Source organism: Centrocercus urophasianus, unplaced genomic scaffold (assembly GCF_019232065.1).
Source record: "Centrocercus urophasianus isolate 14NV4802_14NV808 unplaced genomic scaffold, USGS_Curo_1.0 seq_20, whole genome shotgun sequence".
NCBI classification, from domain to species: domain Eukaryota; kingdom Metazoa; phylum Chordata; class Aves; order Galliformes; family Phasianidae; genus Centrocercus; species Centrocercus urophasianus.
The window spans coordinates 21,510,092-21,519,087 of NW_024884756.1; the positions used below are offsets into that span (position 1 = coordinate 21,510,092).

Here is an 8,996-nt window from a genome sequence, read left to right on the forward strand (position 1 = left end):
CCTGTCACATGAAAAATGTGAATTTAAATATATATTTTTTTTCATAACATGCAGTACTCTGCATTGAAAGTTCTTGCACATATCATATAAATAACATTGTTAGTATCTGGGGGACAGACACTGAAATTAACATGAATTTGGCCAGAGTTAGAAGTAAGGGAAAGGAAAAAGTGAGTTAATGAATTACAAATAACAGCACTTTGATACTTTCTCTATAGCATATGTGGATTGTATTCTATTTTATTAATCTTGTGTAAATCATGTGGTATGTAAGAAAAACAATGAGTTAGTATAAAAAACCTTTGTATTGAATTGGGAAGCAGCTTCACAGCAGACTTAGGGAGTATGCAGGTGGGTTCTGGTCTTTCAGAAATCTTTGCTGACACTCTTGCAAATTTCTGTGCCCATCCTTTATTCTAGGAAGTAGCAGTTTGGTCCAGAATTTTGTCAATTGATTTTTAATCGAAGTCCTGGATTGGCTTTAATTCCAGAGCTATTTATTTACTTTCCTGCTGCAGGTTTCCTATGTCTCTGCTTGCATTCCTTACTGACCCTTCATTAGTTTTATCCTAACTCCTTCTGTATACCATTTATCTTTCAGTAGATCACTATCCTGAAAATGCTGTTTGTACTAACCATCCCCTCCTTCATCCTCCATGCCTTAAATTACTGGAAGTTAGTTTTTCCCTAACACATCTTTTTCTGGGTGCGTTGTAAACCAAGCAACTGTTCTACATAATTTTTAAATCAAATTTTGTAAGACCTAACGCTAAATAATTTCATTCAACTTCAAGTATGTATGAGAGGTGGTCTTAGAAATGTTTTTTTCACAGCCCTCGTGGCATTCCTAACATTCTCAAAAACCTCACGCAGTTACATGCAAGGGTTCCCACTGGTGTGATGCTGTCTTTAAAATGCGCAGATCTAACAGTACACACGTTTTGACATCACTTTTGATTCTGCAGGTCAACTGTGTTATTTGACAACACTGCTTTCATCCCTATTATTGGCATAACAGCTTCTTACATGTTCAAGTATGTGAAGATAGAAACAAACCAATTGGGAAACTTTGCACATTCGACAGCTGGCACGGTCCGCATAGCACAACATATGACCTGTGTTTATTATTTTAGTCTGGCCAAACGCCGGCATCTAGAACAAGCCCACATCCTTGGTTTTCTTCCAAGGCAGGGAGAAGCAAAGCCACAGACTCTTTTCATTCCCCATCTCCTAGTGTTAAAACCATGGCTCCTGCATGCTTCCCATGCCAGGGCTATTGGCTGGTGTTAACCACTTTTCAAGGAATTACTTGTTTTGCCGTTAAGTCTTCCCTGTGGGCACGTGAAGCTTCCTTGTGAACAAAGATCTGTAGTAGGTGGGACAACAGAATCCTACATGGCATCCCCACACCTCCAGCAGTGTGCCAGCCTCTTTCTCATAGATAGGGGCCATAGGAGGAGCAGCATGTAGACTCCTGAAGAGGGATCAGGTGTGCTGCAACCTGAGAAATGTTGTCTAACATTGACTCTGTAGCACACTGAGCTCTATGAGCAGCTGGTGGTGCTTGATGGAAGTGATAAAATCCTCCATGATTTTATTCCTAGAGAAGCTCTGCTGCCTGCACTCATCTGCGCAGGGAAATCTGCAGCAGTGGGTGTGGGCACAAGGGGAAGGGTAATATTGCTCAGCTGATTTCAGCTCCAGAGTATGGCATTCGGTATTTCTGTCCTCAGAGCATGCCGGTACTTGTCATTTATCAGACAGGTGAAGGGGAGGGAACTGATGGTTATTTCTTGCCCTAAATACAGGGAACACTGTGGCCTCGTAATTGTTGTAGTTTTGTCACTGTTGACAAATGGAAGCTTTTTTCTAAATATGTGCACAGCACTTTTGGAGATGTGCTATTAAAAGTTGGGATATATTTTGCCCTGAATAAGTGGCAAATGACAACCAGCACACTAACATGAGTCAGTGCAGTCCGTCAGGAACACCCAGCACCTTTCCCTTGATGAATACACTTAATAGCTGTATTGTTTCTTGTCAACAAGTTGCTGCTATGCGAAAATAGTCAAAGGGACTTGAAAATAGCGCAATATAATTTAATATGCACCAATGAATGTACAAACTTTAACGCGCTGCCTTTCCTTGAAAAATTCCAAAATTGTCTTTACTTTTCATTAGCTGAATGTGTTTCAAAGCCCGTCTGATAACTTAATCTGATAGCAAATGGAAGAGCCTCCCTTCGTGTTTAATGAGCCTCGAATTGCTGTTAAAAGTTAACCAGCGTGGAAGCACGGGAGCTGCCTGTGCTTTGGCTGTGGGGAGCTGTGCACAACCTTCCTCTTCTCGTCTCATCCAGAGATGGAAGCCTTTGGATGCAGCAGCAGTAGGCCCACTCACTCATCTGCTTTGGGTCGATTAAAAGCAACCAACAAGAAGAAAGTAGGCAGGGAGATAGCTTGGAACGCAGCCTCGCAGCTCCTCTGTGGGCATTCTGCATGCTTATCTTTATTAGAGGTAAAGGGGGAAAGCACAGTGGGGAGGCCACATGCTGGCAGAGAGCCGTATCCCAGCAAGTGCCAAGCACCTGGAGTGCCACCTGGCTTTGCTTTTCAGATCTGTGCTCTGATTCACTCAGTCTGCTCCCAGCTGTCTAGAGGAGGAGGTGGTGCAGCTCACACACAGCCACGTTAGCAAAATGAATGCAGTTCGTAACCCTGCTGTAGCTCTGACTTTTCTGTGTTGCAGATGCCCGGTGTTGACCCGGCCTGGAGAAGGGTGCAAAGGCTGAAACAATCATGGATTTTACTGATCAATTGTGCTTTAGGAATTATTGACAGTTTTGCACAGGTTCTTGAAAATGTTATTTATAATGAAATCAACTAAAACTATTTTTGCTATAAGTTCTATAAGGTGCATAAGAAAAACCTTAAATTCATCTAGTAGCTGTTCCCATGAACAGGTTTATTTTAGTAAAAAAAAAAATTTTTATCAAGTGTTACGACGCAAAAAAAAAAAATTCAAATTTCTGGGTATGCACAGATGACCACGAAGACTATTCATGTGCATGACAGAATTTGTGTTTCGGTTTATTTTTATTTCCTTTCTTTCCTTTTATTTTTTTTCCTGTTTTTTTTTGTTTTTTGTTTTTTGTTTTTATTTTTATTTTTTTTTTTTAATTGTATGAAATGGGTTTTCTGAAGTTTAAAATAGTAAAACATCTAGGATGATGTTCTGTGCTTGCAGTGTGTGAGTGTTGCTTTAGTGCAGTGTTGCAGTTATAGCGTCTGGTCTTTTAGCCTTCTGTTTTTCTTTTAATGTAGTGTGAAGTGTCTTATCCTTTTCTATGAATTCCAATTTGCCTTAAATCTTTCGATGCTGTAGCTATTTCAGTAAGTAGTCCAAACTAATGGTGTAGAATGCTTTGACCAAATGAGCTGGTCTATTATGCCTTGTAAAACAGCAGCATAGGGCTTTTAAAGGTAGTCAATAAAAATTGCTGAAAATTTGGCTTTTTTAATGTGTAGTAAGTGTTTTTAATGATTTTTCACATAATATGTAAGGTAGTGAAATGCAAGAGGGGAAAACTGTTTTGTGTGAAACACATTTTCTGATGGGGAAATTTTAATAGGATAAATCGTTTGTAAGGCCGTACGCCGATAGCTCCCTCTGGTAGTTCGGATTACTTAGGAACTCTGCTGTATGATGCAATGTAAAATCTTTTTTTGCCTTTTTTTTGGAAACTAACTCGATGTTCTAGTTTTAGTGTAGGTAGAATAGGGAGTTTGGGGTGGGGATCTCACCGAATGTTTTTGTCCTTTCTTTATACTAATGATAGTGCTTTAGGATGAGGATCGTACTGAGACTTAGCAAACACAAAAGTTGCTATTGCAGCAAAATGGCAAAAGCTAAAGGACTCGTTTTCAAACACAAGCTGAGATGCGAGGAGAAGCATAATTGATTGGGTACTAGCTCTCTATTGTAGGTAAATAAAAATAAAAAGACTTGGCACTTTTAAAAGGTAACTTTACCAAAGAACAAAGAGCCAGTAACCAATAATTCTGATTTGTCTCAGCATTACGTCTTCTGTACTCTTTATTTTTGCCGGACCAGTTTGCGGTTAGGAGAATGTGCCTTTTTTGTACATTTGCATTTAGGTTTTATAATTTTAATTGATGTATGGACACAAAAGCATGAAGGAAGACTTGGATCCAAGCAGTGCCACACTTTACATCATCACTACAAGTGTTAAGTGTAAAGAAAACCGATTTTGAAACTATGAAATTCCTGATTCATAAATACAGTTATTTGTACTTCACATATTAGATAATTCACTGCTACTAAAGCTCTTTATTACGATCACATATGTTTTAAATCAAACGATAAATTAAGTTGTCTTCCAAAACTGTGTACTTCTCTGGTCAGCTGTATATGATCAGTTATCTACCTCAAAGTTTATTTCCTTTTGTATTGGGACAGGTTGCTGGCCCTCCCTGTTTCCACAGACCAAATCATCCCAGCTCAGGAGCTGGGGCTAACAGTTGTTTCTTTCGAGTATTTTTTAGTTTTTAAATTTTGTGTGAGTATTGGAGTATAGATGTCGGTGACATTTCATAGTTTCAAAAGTAAATTGCTGCTCTGAGAAGTGTAGATTCTAGTGAAATACATAGTCGTAAGAGATGTGTTTTTGTTTTTTCTTTTTTTTGAAAAGTTGTGGTATTATTGGTTCTATGCTCCCTGGAATATTACTGCTTTGTCAAAGTCCGGACTTTCTGCAGCACCTTCCCTGGGTCGGGTGGATTTCCATGCCTGGATCTCTCACTACTTGATACTTTTGCGTTACTTCGAACCGCAGTATGATGGCTGTGTTAGAGGGCGGGAAGAGCTGCTGCCGAAACGTCTGAACTAAGTGCCATACTCATTGTCTGGGTAAGATTTGGGAAATTTAACCTCTGTACATAAAGAAATGATCAGTTACTTAAACATCACATAGTAGACAGCCATTAAATTATAAAAAATTAATTTATGAAGAAAGACCTTTTGTACAGATTGAAAAAAAAAGATTTTCATAGAGATATCTATATGATCAAGAGAGTTAATTTTTTATTTTTGTTTTACTAGTGCCACAAACTTGCCAGTGGTAACTTATTTGTCCGGTTCAAGATAACTCTGTAGTTTTGTTTCCTAGGACTTGTTGTTAAACGCCAAAATACGTTTTTGAACTGTAAATTTGATTAGATTGTTAGCTTTTTTCTGTTTTATTTCTTTGAAAACTTTTGAATAAAAAAGATCCAAAAAAAGAAAAAAAAAAAAAAAAAAAAAGAAAATGCATCGTCTGTTTCCTTCAGCTGTTCCTTTACTGGGGAAAAAGCCCAACCAAGTTGTGGTGGAACCTTTGCCTTTAGGCCGAAGTGCTCAGCGATGCTCCATGCCTGGTGTGCAGGCTTTGCCCTCTGTCTTTTGCTACGATCACATTTTAACTCTTTTGAAGCACATTACAAGTTCCTTACTCTTTCAGACAGAACAGAAAGTACTCGTGACAAATACGTGGCCAAATGTAGCTGTTTGAATGCAAGAGCTCCTGTTCCTATGAGAGGTGTGCATTCACACTCTAGTGTGGATGCAGGCAGTGATTGGGGCAAGGGTCTCTGGTAGCTCCTCGCACTGAGCTGCAGCCAGAAGGACCCCAGTTCCAGCTGCACTGGAGCTGGCTGCAATACTCCGTTCTGGAGCGCAGTGCTTCAGTAGGATGCAAAGTCAGCCTAAGTGATCCTCTTCCAGCTGCATTCTGTAAGCATCTCTTTCCCTAAAGGTAATCTCTGATTTTTATCATCCTTTTGGCAAGATCATGCTGCTGATGCCGTGTATCAGAGGGCTGCCCTGCTTAAAGTAAGATCTGGAAACAAAATCAAGTTAAATATCAACCAGCTCAATGAAGGCTCTGCCACTCTCCAGGCCCACAATGCCGTGTGGTGCTGGCTCAGCAGGCTCTGACACATGGGCACTCCGGGGGGCAGAGTGGGGACTTGGGGACTCATTGCCAGGCAGCAGGGGGTGTGCTGCCCCAAAGAGCACTTCTTACATTCTCCACCTCTTTTTGACATGGTTCAAGTGCCTCACCAGCCCTGCACTGGGGCAGGCAGACTGTGAGATGGGTAGGTTGGGGCTGCCCTACAGGCACAGCCCAGGCTTCCACTGCACGACACTGAGATACTGAGACTGTTTTCGGTAGAACAAACAAAAGGGACTCACCTACAGGTTAGAAAACAGCAATTTACAGTAGCTTTGGCAATAAAAATGTCCACAACAACAATGGCTCTTATCAGTGAAGAAAGAAAAACCTCATACTCTGTGCTACTAACAGGACAAGTCTCCTGTAGCTGAAAAAATACCAGGTTGCTGTTTTGTGGTAATTTAAATGCTGGCCCAGCGTGTTGCTTATGTAAAATATAATGGATGAATGCAGCAAACTTCTAAGGGGTTTTGTTGCATTGTTCCTTTCACCATCGTATCAAGTTAATCTCACAAGCAGCCCTTCTGAGTTAAGTACAAATGCTCCCTTACAAAAGCTTTATGGAAGAGTCAGAATAATGTGGGCTGGAAAGGCTTTCTCTATCTATTTGCTTTTCTAATTAGTGCTATGATAAACCTACTTCTCTGTAAGTCCAGCTGTATTTGATGAGAATGAAAGCTTGCATGTAAGTACCCTTTGCCTGATGGAATAAGCCTGTGCATATCATTTCTATCAGACAATCTGCAATAGTGCAATATCCTTATGTAATATGCTTTATTGTATGTCATAAAATTAATCTATTACCTGCTGCCTTGTTCAAACATCAACTCTACCCCGATGCTCACAGTTTGGTTTTGAACCCTGCTTGCAAACACGCTGTTAACACAGTCCTGTTAACAAATACCAATAAACACTGTATTCATGTACGGTGGTTTTATCCTAACACAAATACTTTGTGCAAGATTATGGACTGACCCTATTGCTTGTTGGCTATTAGTGATTAGAAGCTAGTCTTTGTGTAGGGGTTCAATAAAATATTTTAATTTCCTCTGTTCTCTAAATTAACTGAGCTGAGTTATTGCAAGCAGTGCACTAGCTGCAAGTTAACAAAGTGCTGTTGATCAGCTGAGCTCTGTTAGTGACTGTTTGCGTATATTGGCCTAGAATAATTGTGACATAAGTCACAGTAGTTTAAAGCACTTTCCCAGTACTCTCTGTCTGGTTTTCACAAAAGTAATAGTAACAGTGAATAGATCATAGGTACTGCTTTCCCTTCTGAGGTTAATTTATGTCACGGTGCCTCCACCACCCTAGACAACCTGGATGATCAACCGAAACAGTGCCAACTCACTCTCCTTAGAAACAGCTGACATCATGAGAAATCCTCTTTGTGAGCTGGAGCCTTTCTATGCGTTCATTACTCCTACTCCTCCCATGCACACAGCACTGCACCTGCTCCTTTTGCTTTGATCAACCATTCCAAAATTATTTGCAAACTTTCACATGCTTTGGAATAAGATGCTCATTCGTACCCTGTCCAGCAATGCCTTATTGTGCAAGCCCATGTGTTATGTGATGGCATTTAAGACATGTGTGCTGTTACCTTCCAAACACTTGCAATACTGACGTAGTCTTTCAACTGTGAAAGATCATCTGTACCATATCCTAGCCAACAAATTCTGGCGTTGATTAACCCAAACAAATCTGAGGCTTTTGGCTTTCGCTCTTGGGTCATTAATTCTATCCAGAATAGGGGTTAGAATATACAAAGCCTATTCTGTTTGGCAGCATCTCCTCCGTCTCCTAGGGAAAGCCAAACTGATGTCAGAACAGTGAAGATTTACAATGCAGTGACCAGAGGGAGTAAATAAAAGTCTGCATGCGGAGTGAGTAAGTTTCCTTTTCAGGACAGCTCTAACTGCATCTACTGTCTGAGAAAGCCTTGCAGCTCTTTTCTGCAATCAACAAGAAACCATATCACAGGAAAATACCACTTTTTCATCTGCCACAGAAGAAAGGATGATTTGTCAGCAGGCAAGCTTGGGCTGCTTGCATTGTCCATCTTGCCTTTTCAACGGTAGCCCTTCACTCCATGGTTACATCAGTATTCTTCTGAATTCTGCTCAATTTCATCAGTCTCCTTTCAGCTGAATTATATGATATTTTCCAGCAGCTTCACTGGGATAGAAAGAGGTATGTTGTAAACTCAGTGACTGAAGGGATGTGGCACCTTAGACTTCCTGCAGGTGCTCAGACCAACCTGCACAGGCAACTGTACGGGTAGCTTCGCTGCTTCAGAGACTGTTTTGGTAGTGTTCCAAAAAGTAACAAGGGAAACACATTTCTGCATATACATTCCACTGATTGTAAAGAAGCAATTTGCAATAGGAATTTTTCCCAGTGATTTTCCCAGCTAACTACATGAAATTTAACACCTGATATACCATTGATGCATTCAAGCAATATCTGTAAAGTGCATAAGGGTAACAGAAAAAAGCTTAAAGAAGGCCAAAAGAAGGCATCTGGGCTGTGTCAGAGATGGGTTGTGGGGTGCAGGGACAGCCAGTTCTTGGGACATGGTGGGTTGGTGGCTGGGGTGACACATTCTGGGTCTCCTTGATGTCAAGAAAACCTTGCTCAAGTGCTGAGTGAGTATTCAACAAGCTTCAGTAGTCACTGCTTTTTGCCTGGACAGAACAGTTCAATTTTAAGCTGCTATAAGAGAGACAAATGCAACAATAAAAATAAAAAAAGAATGCTGAAGAAGTAACCAGCTGCATGTATGTTAGGTTCCTGACCTCCTCCAGCCACGCATTGCTCGCTTGCCATAGCTTAGCAAGTTGCAGCTGTCAGCAGAACAGTTCCAGTGTGAGCAGGAGGAAGGTTCGGCAGCACGCTGCGGGTCAGGCAGTGCTGAGCTCTTGAACCATGGGAGTGATGGAGAAAAAGACGGGGAAGAATTAAGCAGTTCCAGGAATTCCTC

The 8,996-nt window shown here is 40.7% G+C and overlaps 1 protein-coding gene across 4 annotated transcripts in view; it reads left to right on the plus strand.

Annotated features, from left to right (window-relative positions):
• The window catches only part of RBMS1 (RNA binding motif single stranded interacting protein 1), a 137,827-nt gene extending 134,307 nt beyond the window's left edge, over positions 1–3,520 (plus strand). For 3 of the 4 annotated variants that reach the window (XM_042822158.1, XM_042822160.1, XM_042822161.1), the window contains exon 14: positions 2,749–3,520. The gene's annotated coding sequence lies outside the window, so the exon portion shown is untranslated. Of the gene's footprint in view, positions 1–2,726 lie in introns of all 4 variants that reach the window. The other variant, XM_042822159.1, reaches the window with a different exon arrangement.
• The last annotated feature ends 5,476 nt before the right edge of the window (positions 3,521–8,996 follow it).